At 37.4% G+C, this 15,904-nt stretch overlaps 1 protein-coding gene across 3 annotated transcripts in view; it reads right to left on the bottom strand.

Annotated features, from left to right (window-relative positions):
* Window positions 1-15,904, bottom strand: part of hdac7 (histone deacetylase 7) — a 76,491-nt gene that overhangs the window by 31,459 nt on the left and 29,128 nt on the right. For all 3 annotated transcript variants that reach the window (XM_023331667.1, XM_023331669.1, XM_023331668.1), the window contains exon 3: window positions 10,683-10,743. The gene's annotated coding sequence lies outside the window, so the exon portion shown is untranslated. The remainder of the gene's footprint in view (window positions 1-10,682; window positions 10,744-15,904) is intronic.

Below are 15,904 nucleotides of genomic sequence, written 5' to 3'. Positions count from 1 at the left end.
AACACCCATTGAGACGAACATGGCGCTCCTGGTAATCTCACTGTTACTTTATTTCTATTGTCAGAAGAACAAACAGAGGATTAGGTGAGCGCAAACAGAACATAATGCAACATTAGGTTCTGAACTCCAAAGCTCCAGTTGAATCTACAGAGACAGACACACAAAAAGAAGCAACAAAAGCTACAATGACTGTGTGAGTGGGACAATGTGTGATATTATGGAAATCGCCATGGCAGCAGTGAAGACGCCATTTGCCTGGTAAAGCAGAACCGTTGGGAATGTGCTGATTTGTTGGGCAGATTAGGCGAGTGTTTTTCAGACGGGCCAAATGAAACACAGGTGTGTTTGTCTGAGATAGTCGCTCCCACACAGTTGTAAAGGTAATGCCTCTCCTTTGATTCCTCCCAGCTGTTTCTACTTTATTTTAAGCGAGTGCACAGTTTAATCGGGACTGGTTTTACAGGTCGGGTCAGAGCGTGCAATAGTTGCTCTCTCTGTCTCATCAGATTATTTTGTTCTCAGAGAGTGGGAAGGTGTTGCCGTATGATGCAGACGACAGATGACACGTGCTTTTCAAGGTTTGTTGAAAAAATCCCATTTGCCAGTTTGCCACATGCAGTGTAGGGGACAAAGAGCCATGCAGAGCTCTGAGGGCCCGTCCACAGGGAAACCATTCCTTTAAAAAACTGGAACTTTTTAACCTTTTATGTCCTAGGAAACCGTAAACAAGTTGATTTTTTAAAGCTGTTAAAATGTCACCCTCACATATTCATGTTGCTAACAAAAATGCCTCTTGTGAAAACGCAGATGAATGGATCTAACCTTACCTATGACTCCGAACGCATCATTCATAACAACAACAATGGTGGTTTACATGTTCATGGTTGTGATGCAGCTGTTGCAGAACCTCCTTCATCTCATTAAAGCCCAGTTTCTGTGCTTTAACTGGGCACAGAAACTGGGCTTTCTGTGCCCAGTTTCCAAGATAAGTTGGAACATATCTTGTTCCAACTTCCAGAAAAATGCAAAACTGTGGGAACACTGAGTTCCTTAAAATCAAGATTAAAAACCCACCTGTTTAGAGCTTCCTTTGATCCATAATAAGTGGAAAATTGATCAACATGTTTGATGTATATCTGCTTGGTGAAGGCATCTGACAAAATATAATGTTAGTGCAATTTCATAATTGTTTACTTTATTATGTTTTTATGGAGTGAAGCACTTTGAACTGTCTTGTTGCTGAAATGTGCTAAACGAATCGACTTGACTTAATCAACTTTAAGACACGGATAAAGTCCAGAGCTGAATCCAAATATGAAATATGTTTCACGATGTGAAAAATGATGCTCAGATTCTCTGCATGTCTGTAGGGAAACTTTTTTTAAAGCACTTTCTTTCGACTTCACAACTACACTAATTCCTAGTGAAATACATTAATGTTGTATTTTTGTCAGAGCACAATGCCACATGGCAGAACACAGGCAGCAAAACTTAAGTTTGTGCAAAACAGAGTAAAGAAAAAAAATACAAACTGCTCAGCCTAAAGCAAAGGGAGAGGGCAGGAAAAAGACAAGAAAAGCAAGTTGCTCAGCAATCTTTGGCTACCTGCGTGTTAGTGAATCTCTCTTGTGCTGACAGAGACGACACTCGGGACAGTGCGGCCAGCTTTAGAAAACAAAGTTATGATGCACAGAGCTGACACCGCCTCTTGTTTTGTCACATGTCCAAATATAGCCGTAACATGGCCGCCTGTTCTCACTGTACCGACAGGAGCGCCTGTGGCTCAATCACTCATCCCCAACAGCTACTTTCAATAGATGAATATCTCATTACGTTTGGAGTGTTTGAGTCAGCATGCAAAAAATTTTAAAATATGAATGCAAATGAGACCCCTTTAAAGTGGTAAACGGAGGAGATAAAAAGGTATGAGTAGTAACTTTATAAAATCAAATCTTTGGGTCAAATTTTACAAGAAAAACACTGAGTGCTCAGTAAAGTATGGTAGTGGCAGGATTATGCTCTGGGGTTACTTTTCTTTTGATGGATAAAGCATAAATCTAAATGTACAAAACAATGACATCGTGAGAGGAAAATGAGCCAGAACTAAATCTGAATGATGAAACTGGATCAATGGTTGCTTTAAAAAAGGGTGTGAACACTTATGTAACAGGCTTTGGAAGATATTTTTCCTTCTGACATATTTGTTTGTTTTTCAGTTGGATTGGACAGGATGAATGTTTTAAAAGGCTTGAAATGACTCATCATGGTGTGTTTTTCTATATCAAAACAATCTGGTATTATACTAGAGGTGTGTGTACTTTTCAGACCAACTCTGTGTGATATTTGTTGCTTGTTCTCTGGTACCAAAAATACAGTTGAAGGTTATCTCACTCTAACTTAGGAACTTATCAGCTGATGATATGCAAATGTCAAAATAAGACACTAATGAAGCACAAAGAGGTCCATTAGAATAACATGAAACCTATTTTAAGTAAAAGCACATTTATAGCAATACACTAGAAAATCTCACTGCAGCCTGAAGCAGAACAGAAATAACTGCCACTAAGCGTCTCAACAGTGCAGCTCGTCAAATTCTTACTATTGTCCATTTCCTCATTTGGCAAAGTCAAATTTGAACTTTATGCTGAAAGTGCAATTTAACTTCTGCAGATAATGCAACATATGTCACGACAGAAGTATAGAAAAAAGAAAGCCAACTGAAAATGATTCAAGCTTTAATTTGCTTTTCCTGTTAGTGGCATGTTCTCTCTTGGGCATTATTCTGAAAAAAAACAACAAATATTATGCGTTTAAAAAATAATTACAATGTATTGAATTAGATAAAAAAAGAAAAACATATTATTTAGATCCTCTAACCCCTACATGTTGCACAATTATGTCAGAAGGGAAGAAGTCCCAACTGCTTCTGTAGTGTAGGGTGAAGTGGCACACTTAAAAACTCAGCACACCATCCATCCATCCATCCATCCATCCATCCATCCATTCTCTATAGTGCTTGTTCTTGCCTCTCTTTCATTGGGCGAGTGGTCTGAGCACACCCTGGTCATGCCATAAATCCCTTCTTACATTTCTAGTCATAAAAAGCTGCTCTGCATCGACTTCTGGTGTTTGTCAATTGACTAGTGAACGAAACTGGAAAGTTTTCTGTCTGCTCACTGGTAAACCCTCCAGTTGGAAAAGTAAAAATCCTATCAGTCAGTGAACACACTATGACTAACTGCTAACAGGCTGTTGCAACAACACTCCTCAGTGTGGTAGTCGTTAATGAGGGAAAGAGACTCAAAGTTAGCCGTTTGATCAGTGGTTTTACTTTAAAGTCAATGGAAACATAAAATAAAGTCTTATATTGTTTTTAAGGTATGTTAGCAGTTCATATATTCTTTACCATTTCTACTGTTGCTGTTTGTGTTGTTCTTGAGCAGATGTGATGCAGTAGCGCAAAACTTTGTATTGAAAAACATGTTTTTTCAAAATTGCAGTATTTGTATTAAGTGAATTTATTTTTGTAATTCTAATTTGAGCAATTTTACGATTAATAGAAACGCAGCTACTGACTGTTCTCCCACATTGACGCTGCTGCTAATATAAATGCTTAATGACCAAACACAGGAGGAAATCTAGTCAAAAGTCATTTTCTTACTAATTGTCTTGTGGGAGCTACTTACTGCCTTGCAGGAAGAGGAGGTTGGCTCTTTAGCCAGTGGATGTCTGGGTTCTCCCTGTGCAGTCTGGCTTCCTCACACAGTCCAAAAACTTGACTTTTAGGTTAACTGGTTACTTAAAATACTTGAATGATTTGGATGACAAAAATCTTTTAAAATGTACACCATTTTAAAGAGAAGTGTTTGTGAGCACTGTAAAAATAAGGAATATTTATGTTTTTAAGAACTAGAAATGTTTGCGAATATACAGGAAATTTGCTGTAAAAAATATGGAAAATTTTAGTTTGTGAGTAATTTTAATATGAAAACCTGTTAAATTACAGCAAAAATCAGATTTTTGGAAATGGAGATGTTTGTACAATTAACCATAAAGAAACACAGAAAAAGTCCTGGCAGAAAATTACCAGAACATTCTCTGTGGGGTTTTTTTTACTGTTTTTTTTTTCTTCTTCTTTACAGTGTATTTACTGTATAATCAGACTTTGCTTTGGTTGATATGTACCATCCACCTCACCTTACCTATAGGTATGCACTTAATATTAACAGACAATTAATGAATAAATGTCAAACAAACAGAAGGACAAATTTTTAGTTCTGAAATTGGTATTGTGCGACTAGAAACCAGAGTAAAAGCAATCCACAACTAATCTTTTTGATCAGCACATCTCTGGCTTTATTTCGAGTTTGAGTGATGGAGGACCTTGGATGCGATATAAAGTGCAGGTCCAGTTTCCAAAGTTGTCACAGAGTTTCCACAAACATCTGGCGCTGCTCTCTGTTCTCTCGCTGCGCAAATCTGCTGTTTTTGTTTTAACATCAAATGCAGCAGACGAGAATGACAGCTAAGAAGAACGTTTCTTCTCTCCATACCTTTAAAATGCTTATATGCAGTTTTAAAGTCCCTCCACTGGCTCCCTGTAGCTCAAAGAATAGACTTTAAAATATTGTTGTTAGTTTATAAATCACTGAACGGCTTAGCACCACAATACATCAAAGATCTGCTGTTGTTGTATCAACTTTCCAGACCTCTCAGGTCTTCCGGTTCTGGTTCTGCTCTGCATCCCCAGAACCAGAACCAAACGAGGAGAAGCAGCTTTCAGCATCTATGCACCACAAATTTGGAACAAACTTCCAGAAAACTGTAAAACAGCTGAAACACTGACTTCTTTTAAATCTCAACTAAAAACCCACCTGTTTAGGATTGTATTTGAAATGTAATCAATTACAAATTTATTGATGGAACTTGACTTAATGCTGTGTTTTGATTGTTGATTCTATGTTGCACTGTGTTTCTGTTTGTAATGATGTAAAGCACTTTGAAATGCCTTGCTGCTTAAATGTGCTATACAAATAAAATTTGATTGATTGATTGATTGATTGATTGATTCAACCAAACACACAGCAACAACCCTTCAAATTCCTGGAAGACTCCTTCAACTTGTTGCATGTCTTTCTCTAAAGTTGTAAAAATCCTAAAAAAGAAAATGCACATAAACGTACACGTCGTAATCTCCAAATTCAAAGTCAAAAGGCACATACCCGTGTTTGTCATGTAAATATCCGGCAGTGTAAAACCCCCAGTAGCACTTCTGCCTCAGCCAGCTCACAGCAGGGTCTATAATTAGACAGAGAGCTCTACTCCCCTCCAGTCATCTTTTACTGCTGGCCACATCCTCTTTTTTTCTTTAACTCCTTCCCTTTCTTACCCTTCACTCCCTGCTTCTCTCGATTTCTGCAACCATCGCTTGACTCTGTCCAACAACAAGCTGTTTGATTCGTTCATTTCTCTTGCTCCCAGCTTAAAACGGAACAGTCAGATAAATGGAGCATGCTATTAAGATTACAAAAAAGAAAACCTCAATGAGAGGACTAACTGACCAGACTAACATAAATAGGTTTTTCTTTCTAAACTGTTTTTTCTTTGTTTTTTGTGGGGGTTTTTTAACCATTTGCGACTTTCACTCAGGTACCTCTGAGTGTCCATCTCGTTAACAGCAGGGATGGTAACTATGGTGACACCAGCGGTACACTCGACAGGAAGTTGAGTCTATAAAAGCTCAACAATGACAGAACCGGGGTGGCTTCCTGTCTGAGAGCTCAGTTTAGACTCCCATTTCCTCCCATCTCCCTTCCTAGCTGTTGTGACGCAGTGGACGCTGCTGCTGCTGCAGTGCTTTTGAGCACAGTCACCGTGAACTCTATTATCAAGAGTAAAATCGCCACCAACTGGAGCATGGTGAAGAATTACCGCATCCCCCCACCTCTGACCCCTCCATCACACAAAGCAAATCACTGCTCCGACGCTGAGCATATGACTGAAAAGCAGAGAACTCTGACATCATTTAATGACTCTGATTAATGGCTAAACGCTGCCCGAAGGCAACGGGCTAATGCGACAAACACACACTTGCTTACTAACACATCCATTATAGGAACATGGAAAACTACTAAGTAAGCTATTGACAACCCTGTTAGGCTGTGCCTCATTTATTCCACATGCTTTTCAGACTAAATGGATTCAGAATTTTTTATTTTTTTTAAAGCACTTGGGGATCAAAGGTAAAAAAAAATGGTTGAAAAAATTTCTTGGTGGCATCGTTGCAGATTGTTACTGATTTTGCTTACTGCAGTTTTAGGGAAGTGTTGTGGTTTGTTATTTCTGCAGAAATCCGTCGTGACTCACACTGGCTGCAGGAATTAATTGTACATTTTTTTTATTGTTGATGGGGTTTTTTTTCTCAGTAGCAAAGCCTATTAGATTTTGCTTATTTATTTATGTAAGACCTTCTTATTACACGATGGAAAAAATGCACACTCTCAGGTGAATCACGTTCTCCGGTAAGATTCCTCGGACATTTATGGATCAGACCTGTCGATTTGTCAACTCAATGGGTTTTATTCTCGGAGCTAAAGGTCAGTGAATGATGGGAAAGGTGATTTTTTAAAATTGACTATAAGGTTTTGAGTGTATACACTTAAAAAAAAAGAAAAAAGAAATCCACCCTATTGCTAAATCGGCCTTGTGCAACACAGGATTTCTATGAATAGTCTAATACTGACAGTTAGGATCACATGTTCGTTTACTCTGTCGGCCTGCACTCCCTTTGTCATCAGGACTGCTGCTCATACTACCAGTAAACACCAGGCCAGATTCCTCAAGATTTGCCAATCCTCACTGTGTCTTGCAAAATTATTCATACAGCTTGAACTCCTTCACATTTTTCTTTCACCAAAAACCACAGACTTGAATAAATTTGGTGATTTTTACATGGCAGATCAACAGCCAAAAGTAAAACAAATGTGAAGTTGAAAAAAATTGAAAATAATGACATTTATTTTAAAAAAACAGTCATGCTGTTTAGTTCAGCTCCCCTTTACTCTGATACCCCTAAATGATAACCATCAGCTCTGTCATGAACAAACAGAATAATAAAGACAAAGGAACGGAAAAGAGAGTCAGAGTTAAAGTTGTGGAGAAGTTTAAAGAAAATAAATAGTGCTGTCATTAGTCTGACTCTCTTCGCTCATCTTTCTGCTCTTGTTTGTGACTGACTGCAGTACAAGACCGTGTAGCACGCTGCTGCAAAGTAGGTAACCCTCCACAGCTTTTAGGTCAAAATAGGTCATATGCGTTATTTAACATTAACGTGTTAAGCTTTTTAGATTAATCACATGTGGTAACGCATTAATGTTGACAGTCCTACTTATAAAACAATAACACAATTATCTGAAACTTTGAAAGAGTGTGGCGTAAGTGCAAAGTCATCCAGGAACTGTAACTCTGAAGCTGCAGAGGGAGAACCTGTTGACAGGACAGAATGGATTTAGCTAAATATGGAGTAATAATGTAAAAAACAAATACCATTACAAGCTTTAATACTCGAGATCGAGGTTGAGGTTTAAGTTTCAGCAGAACAATGGCCCTAAATACGCAGGCAGAGCTGAAACAGTTTACATTAAAACATCCAAGTGTTAGAGGCTTGGTGCTTTAGCTGCAGAAGAAATACTTCTACATAGTCTGGATACAGGTGGTTGGATGGACTGCATCAAAGCTTTTTTTAGTCTGTCACATAAAACCCCAACAAACTCATGACAAATTGAGAAAAGTCCAACAGGTATGGATATTTTTGTAAGGAATGCATATAAATCTGTTGAGGCAAAATAAAACTCTTTAAATTAAAGGAACTTTGATGTCAGAACAGCTTTTACTGTATTATTAAAGTCCTGTTTTATGCTTAACAACTAACTTCATCTTCCAGCCTCAGAGTTCTTTAGCCGGATCCGTTTCTTTTCCCCAACCTCTCCAGAAGTCGCTCACCCTTCTCTGACACAATCACTCCACACAGATCTGTGAGTTATCTGCTTTTCGTACTTTCCGCTGCTTTCTCATCTCTCTCTCTTCCTCCTTCATCCTGAGGAATCTGCAGCTGTCACTCCCATTCAAATCCCTTTCGTCTTCTCATAGCAGCTGGTCCGACGGGGTGTATGCGTGTGTGCGTGTTGGCATTTGTGTGTATCTGCCTGCCTTCAACTGTCGCCAAACTATTTCTATATATACGGCCCTACTTTGCTGGTACAAACTCAAGTGGTAAATGGTGGTGTGTACTGCTGTCAACAGCTTTCACAACTACTTCATGGCTCGTGTGTCTCTGTGCCTGTGTGTTGGGGTGTGTAGGGGTGTGTGTGTGTTACGAGGACAGATAGTTGAGGACCGGGCTCTTGACTGAGAACAAAACACAGTGTTAAGTGAGGACACCAGAGGAACCTAAATCATCCACGTGTCTCTGGACGGTATCTGGCTCCGTCTCCGTCCCATACCAGACTGCTTTTGAAGGAGGCTCTGATTTTATGTTCCAGTCTAGGACAAAATGGAAATTTCTCTCACTGCTCAAAATCAGATGTGGATTCAAAACTTTAGCAAGAATTTCATAAATGGTAAGCAGGGTGAATGAATGGGGCTTCGAGGTTTATCATGATATTTTGCGGTAGAATTATGATCGCAATAAATGTGACAATAAGTATTTATTGCTTCTTTCTGAGGGAACTGTATGATTCTGACTGCATGACAGCAATCACAGACACACAAACATGGAAAAACATTCCCATTTGTAATACGCTTCTTTTGGACACCAGTAATATACAGAAGTGTAATTTGCATGACTAAACTGCTCATATATTTGAAAATGTATCGACATTTATTGATACGTTCATTGAAAAAACAACGACAAAAATAAGAACACTTCCTGGGTTTCAAACATTAACTGGAATTTATTGTGACAACAATAAATCAAAATTCTTATCATGATAAAAAAAATTAATTAACATCTGCTAAACTTAGCAGGAGTTTTCATGTTTATTTTACATGTTTACAACAATGTTCTTGTTATACTGGACATCTAACAAACTGATTCTCACTGTTTAGTCGGTTGACCATGGCTTATTTTAGTTTTAAGAATGCATCACACAGCCAAGAGTAAAATGTGGAATTCATTTGTTTCCCACCGTGACTCTGTTTTTCACGACAATGAAATATGGTTTTTCTGTTAGCAAGGAAAACTGTACAGCCATTCCTCAGCCAGTTAATCTGGAGTGACAGCAACCGGTGAAAACAGGGACTGCACTAGTCTGTCCGCATCATAGGTGTTCTGGAAAATTTTGGTGGTTTTGAAACTTTTTCAAACCTTGGTGTACTTTGATCCTGGCAACCATCTCACCTACCTAATGAAAGTAAGAAAAATAAAAACATTCCTTGGAAATTCCCTCTTTCAGTAAAACACACTTCCAGTAAGGAGGTCTGTTAATGTTTTATATCTTACATGAAAGGAATATTTGCCAAAAGTTTTTACTGGGTTTAGTTTGGTTATAAAAAGATTTGAAAACATACAAGTAAAAGTCATCATAAAAAAACTCTACAACAGTGCATAGAATACAAATGAACACTGTTCTGCAGAAAATGTCAAAATCATCATAGCAATGTTTATGAGTGATGACCTCACCATTAATGTTTCTATTAATGTTTCTCAACATACAGCGTTTATAAGTACACAACAGTCTCCACTGCATCTGAAACCCTGACTAAAACCAAATCTATTGCAGTGCTAAGCCACTCGCTGAGCATAAGTCTATTGTTTTTCCACTGCAGGAACGCTGACTCTGGTACCTAAAAACCGGTGCTATCTCTACATATTTCAAGTATTTGCTGGACCAGAACAAAGAACCAGTTTTGCAAGGTGCAGCTTTTAGAGATGAACAGCCAAAAATGCTGCAAGTTTAAAACTTCCGACTTCCTCTAAACATTCAACTTTACACTTAATAACAGCCAGATCTTGAACTGTTGGTTTTATTATCACCAGTTACATAGTAAATGTAATTCGGAACATTTAGTAGGACAGCATTCATGAACATTATTTTAAGCTTAATTTATTGCCAGCAGCTCTTTTAATGATCACTTTCTGCTCTTAACACCATCAGCTGGTGTTACACTGGAATAGTACTGGTGGAAAAAAATAACATTTGGACCACCCAGTTTTCACACCGCACAACTGCAAAATGTTAAAACAACATTTTGCAGTTGTTTTAGCTCAAACAACTGCAAAATGTTACAACACCAACTCAAGCCGTTGTAAATAAATTCAATAATCGTGGAAATTTCATAGACATGCAAAAACACCTGAAGATCCAATCAAAGTAACAGGACTTAAGGCAGATGTAGAATTGTTAGATACAGTCTGTCAAGTTTATAAACCTGACAGACAAATCTAATGATTGGTTTATCTGAAAAAATAAATAAATACAAATAAAATAAAATCCCCCAAAATCAAAGTTGCAGCACACCATAATCTGATCTGTTGGAAAGATGTCTTCTTTTTTCACTTTTTGTGACCAACTCACAAAAGGTGTGAATTGAAAGAGTGTGAGTAAATCTCAAGACAAGAAGAAAGGAAGGAGAAACTAAATCAGAGTAAAAATACTTCCTTAAATGTATAGGGTTTTTTTTACCTTGTTTCAGTTCCTTAGTCAGTACAACAGCTGAATCCAGGAGATGATCTTCCTCTCGTATCTGAGGAGGGAGAGGAATAGATTAGGATCATATCATACAGATGTTACAAGAAGATCAAAATTACATAATATTTTTGACCAAAGTGACAGTTTTGCAAAGTGGTATCTAGTGGTATCCAGAAAGCATATGATTTTCTCTAATAAAATAAGGTCAAGTTATCAGCTCCGAATATGAAAGTGAGTGTTTTGAGACTCTCATCGAGACTCTTAGAAAAACTGATCATCCATCTGTCTGAAACCTCCGTCATTTTGAAATTCTTTATCTGGTAGCACTTTGGGTAAAAAAAGGGTGAAAGCATAAAAAAACAAATTAAGGCAGTTTAATAACACTGTATGAATATGATGACAAGCTAACCGTTAACTGCTAAAACCCCTAAGAATAGCATCTACTTCAGTGCTACCCATGAGATTTTTTATTACATTAGCACCAATTAAATATTTCAATTTCAAGTCCTACTTAAACTGGTTTGAACAGTCCTAAAAATGATTATTTAAAGCAGAGGATGCTCAAATCTTTCTTTAGGGTCTTAAACACAAAGAGAACAGCCATTTTGGCACTATGATAGAAAAAAAGCACCAAAACAACAACATTTGAAAATATGAACTTGTCAAATGTGTCAGGAATTCTCTATGAAATCTTTATTGTATTTCTGAAAATGAAAAAAAAAAATATATATATATATTCAGTTTCTCTAAAAACAGTGATTAAAAACTCTTTATTTTTCACTATATTGTGCATCTTATTAGCTTGTGAAATGGAGGCATTGTTACACTCATAGAAAACAAAAGAAAGTATTAAATAATAAATGGCATTCATGACTGTCCATTTTCGTAAAAAGTTTTAATATAGTCAAGGATTTGGTATGGAGTAGGGAACCACAAGCTTATTTTAAATGTAAAGGTTTGGATATTAACCCACTCTTCCTCGTAAACGAGCAGTCATCATAAGTTACAACATCCTGTTTGGTTGCATCCTAGGCACTTTAACATTCCACCAACATGCCAATAATAGATGTATTTACATAACTCACGCAGGCCTTGCTCACACACTGCATAAACAAATGGATGTCTGTCATTCTGTCATACGCCACTCAGTGTTGCAATTCAGCTAGAGCTGTAAGCCCTGAAACAACAATCATTGCAGGCATTGCTCCGTCATCCACAGAGAGAACCCCAGGTGTGCAGTCCGGTTGGACAAATGGCTGCAGTTCCCAAAACCCACACGTCTAAAGAGTCTCACTCAGCATAGGTCCATAGGTCTTCTAATCAAGACCTATGGAGCAATAAACTCTGAACTCTAGATTGAAATTCCATCAAAGCATGTTAATTTGATGCTTTGATTCTGAAAATTGTCAAACAAAGAGGGAAATGATTTAATTCACCAAGATTGTTTAGAATGTAAGAACTGGTTGGAATCAACAGAGATAACCACAACGACAAAGCAAAGATGCTTTATTTGGCTGATGTCAAAGAATCAGTCAAATAAAGCTGAAATAATAATAATAAATAATAATTATCAGTCAATTACTATTGACTGATTATTATCAGTCAATAATTATAATAATCAGTTAATAATAACTGATAATTATTCTAGGAATGAGGAAAACTCAGGAACTGAGCAATACTGTTAGATACTCAGTTCTTCTTTCACTGGAATCACTGCAGACCAGAAACATGTCAGAAAAGATGATGGACCAAAGCAAAAACAATCTCTCAACTCCTGAGAGAGGTTAACCCAAACCACAGGAGCTGTTCTGGATCCTGTAAAGAGATCGATAGCTGGTAGAAACACAGGCCATAGACACAAGAAAGAAGCAAAACCACCCAGCACATCCACCAGTGTTCGTCTCAGATGATCCATATATTAATCCCAAAGTGAAAGAAAATGTTGCGGTGTTGTCAAGACCTGAAAAAATAAAGTTATATTCACAAATATTTTGTGTGGTTTTTACAATCAATATATATTAATTTACTAACTTTCTTTTTGTTGGCCTAAGTACGTTTTATGTGTACGTTTTTCATGCTATCAAACTGTTGAAGCTACTTTTACTTCTGACATTTTTAATCTAATCAATTACTTCAAAGAAAATAACAAATATAGCTCTCTGTTCAAAATGAAGTTAGATGTTAAGATGCTGACAGGCTAACTTTAGATATAATACGTTGTTTCATATTATAAACTCATGTCATGTCATATTACAGCTTTGTGCAATATTGTATTACATTTTCTATTGTTTTCTTTCCTTTTTGTTTTTGTTTCTTTTTTTAATCGTTATGGCTAACCTACTATAGAAGTATTTGGTTAAACCTGGTAAATCAACGTTTCCTCCGGTGTATCATCACCCTGGCAGCCCACCAGGCTTTACTTGCCCCCCTTCAGGCTAAGAGTGGTTTGTTTATTTTAAATACATGTGTGACAGTGAAGAAGGATTAAGTTAGGTTTACAGTTGATGCATTGAACTGGGCACAAGGTGATGTGTCCTTGCACCTGATGTTGGCCTTACATGCTATTATTTCCAAATTATGATGCACCTCAGAAAATTTGTATCTTAACATTTTTTAACACAAAAACATGGTGGGCTGCTGATGGACTGCCCTAGCGCCTCTACCATTGAGTTTAGGAGGTTTTCTAGGAGAAATCCTGCAGATACAGTAATTAGTCCAACTATTGCTGTTTTCAAGGCTTTAAACTGCAATGTATATAAAACAACTTTCATATATAGAGTGATTTTGTATGACAAAGATTTTGCATGAGTAATAAATGATGACTTGAAATAACTGATAAATAATATAGCAGCTATTTGATAGTTAAAAAGTCCCATGGAACTATTTGAATTTAAAAATGGCCACTTTATCTGACTGTCTGAGATTATTCAAAGGAGAATTCCTTAGCATGTGAAGCCAAATAACAACAACCCAATCACATTTGGTGACAGGCTATAAATCAGTGACGCACCAAGCGATCCCAGGCAGTGAGTTGGTACATGAAAGGTTAAGAGGTCAGGTAAACAACCAGGGGTCTAACGGTTTAAAAACAAGCAATAAAGTCCTGAAATCTACTCCAGAACTCAGAGAGGCAGGCCATGAGGGGGCTGGGAGGGTTGGTGTGCCTGGCCTCTAACAGTTGTAAATTGCAGGAGTCAAGTCTGGACAAGATAGAAACTGGCTGCCTAATTTTGATCAGCGTTGAAGAGGAAATACATGATCTTGAAAAACAATGTCTGTGGACTAAATCAAAACGGTTAAAAAATGTCTTACTTAAAAGCAAAACTCTTGCTATTAGTAGTAGAGTAAAAAGGAAACAAGAGTCACATTTCCATCAACGTTTGGCAAAATTAAAAAAAACTTCATCAATCTCACAAAAAAAGTGATTTTTAGCTTTTCCGAAAAAGAGTTAATGCACTTGCAGCACATTAACTCTGTAGTAACTGTTTACTACAGACATACGTAGGATCGACCTCTGACAAAATCCACTTTGTGTATCTGGTTGATGAAAACACACCTACTTCACATTTTCTTTTTTGCGACATTCTAAAACTTCACTCAAAATTTACATGACAGTTAGATAGAAACATAGTTACTAACACTTGGGAGGACATGATTCAATTGTTTTTTACACAGTGCATAAAAATCGCCACTGGCTAACTGCTAGCAAGCATCAGGGGCTTTCTAACAGTGAGTCTGGACTGCATTTGATTGTCTCCAGTTACAAATCAATATTAATCAGAGTGTTCACATCTGAACTGGATAATTTTACACTGCACTTTGAGATTTCAAAAAATCTTTATCATGCTAAAAAGCATTAGGATCCTGGTTGAATTAGACCAATTTAAAAGGAAAAGAAATGTATAGAGAAGCAAAATTATTTTTCTGTACCAATTATTGATTTTTTTGAAAACGCAGTCTGTGTTTTGTGAAGCTGCTATTTGCAAAAAAGAAAAGTGTTTCTGAAAAATAATGCCATAATCTTTACCCAGTTTATGAGCTGGATGTATTATTACATCCATAATATTTATAGTTCCACATTGGTGCGAATAATTATGTGCTTACACCACAACAAAGGAGATACATGCCGCTATCACTGATCCCACCATCTATGCTGGATTACCATGTGCTAATGTAAAACATTTTTAAAAAGTCAAAATAATCTAAATCCTGCATCAAGTGATTGTCCATTTCTCTAACATTCTCTCACTTATGTTCGCTCCAACATCAAACGCATTCTCCACATTTCCCAAAACAGACAAAACCACTCAACATCAGCTCATTCAACGGGAACCCCACTCCCTCCCTTTTATCTGTTCACAAACATCTCAGTCCACCTTATCATTCCAAGTCACACAAACGTGGATACCTTTTAGCTGCACAAAGGCGGGCCAGACAAACAGATGCCAATTCAACTGCACATCTGTTGCTCAAAGCTGTTCTCACAAGCACTCTGCGACACACAAAAAGGAAAATTTATTTGACATGAACCAAATGATCTAGCAGGTTATCAAAACAGTGAGTCATGAAGACAACAGCGGAACAGAGTGTGGATGAAAGGCTGGTAGCTTAAAGAAACAACAATCTACTTAAGTTTTGCTGCTGATAAGAATGAGAGAAAACTTGTGCTAATCCTCCTGAAGCCTCTATAAGCACTAGAGGCAGAATACAGTTTGGTTTCTCTCCACAAAGTGACATAAAGCGCCCTCTCTCCAACTCCTTTTCATTTTTAAAGTGTCGGTTGTTGTATTGAGTCATGGTACAGTAAAAGTTTCTGTCTGCACAGAAAAACAATGTGAGATGGAAGTCTCTGCTTTCCAAATGAGAAGAAAGATTTTAGGACACAATATTGAAGGCATGACCTTTTCACTCTGAGATATTTTGGTGTGAGTGCAACATGTTGAGTTGGCCACCTGCCACACCGGAACGGGTTTGGTTCCTGGTACGATTACAAAACAATTGTGAGTTGGAGCGCACGGACGAGGGAAGTGGGATTTCGTTGACAAACTTTGACATTAACCTACGTGTCTTACTTGCGCTCTTGTGAGTTTTGTGTTTTTTAAAACTCTTTATGACTAAAACGAATAAAGAAGCTGTAACTCTATGTGGCTAAGTCTTTTTACCTTCTTTTCCATTTTAGCTAATTTTTGGTTATTTTCCTTAATCTATATCCTTTT

The sequence above is a fragment of the Xiphophorus maculatus genome, chromosome 1, assembly GCF_002775205.1.
Source record: "Xiphophorus maculatus strain JP 163 A chromosome 1, X_maculatus-5.0-male, whole genome shotgun sequence".
In the NCBI taxonomy this organism is placed as follows: domain Eukaryota; kingdom Metazoa; phylum Chordata; class Actinopteri; order Cyprinodontiformes; family Poeciliidae; genus Xiphophorus; species Xiphophorus maculatus.
Note: the sequence above shows the minus strand (reverse complement) of the source record. Positions and strands in the feature narration are given on the sequence as shown.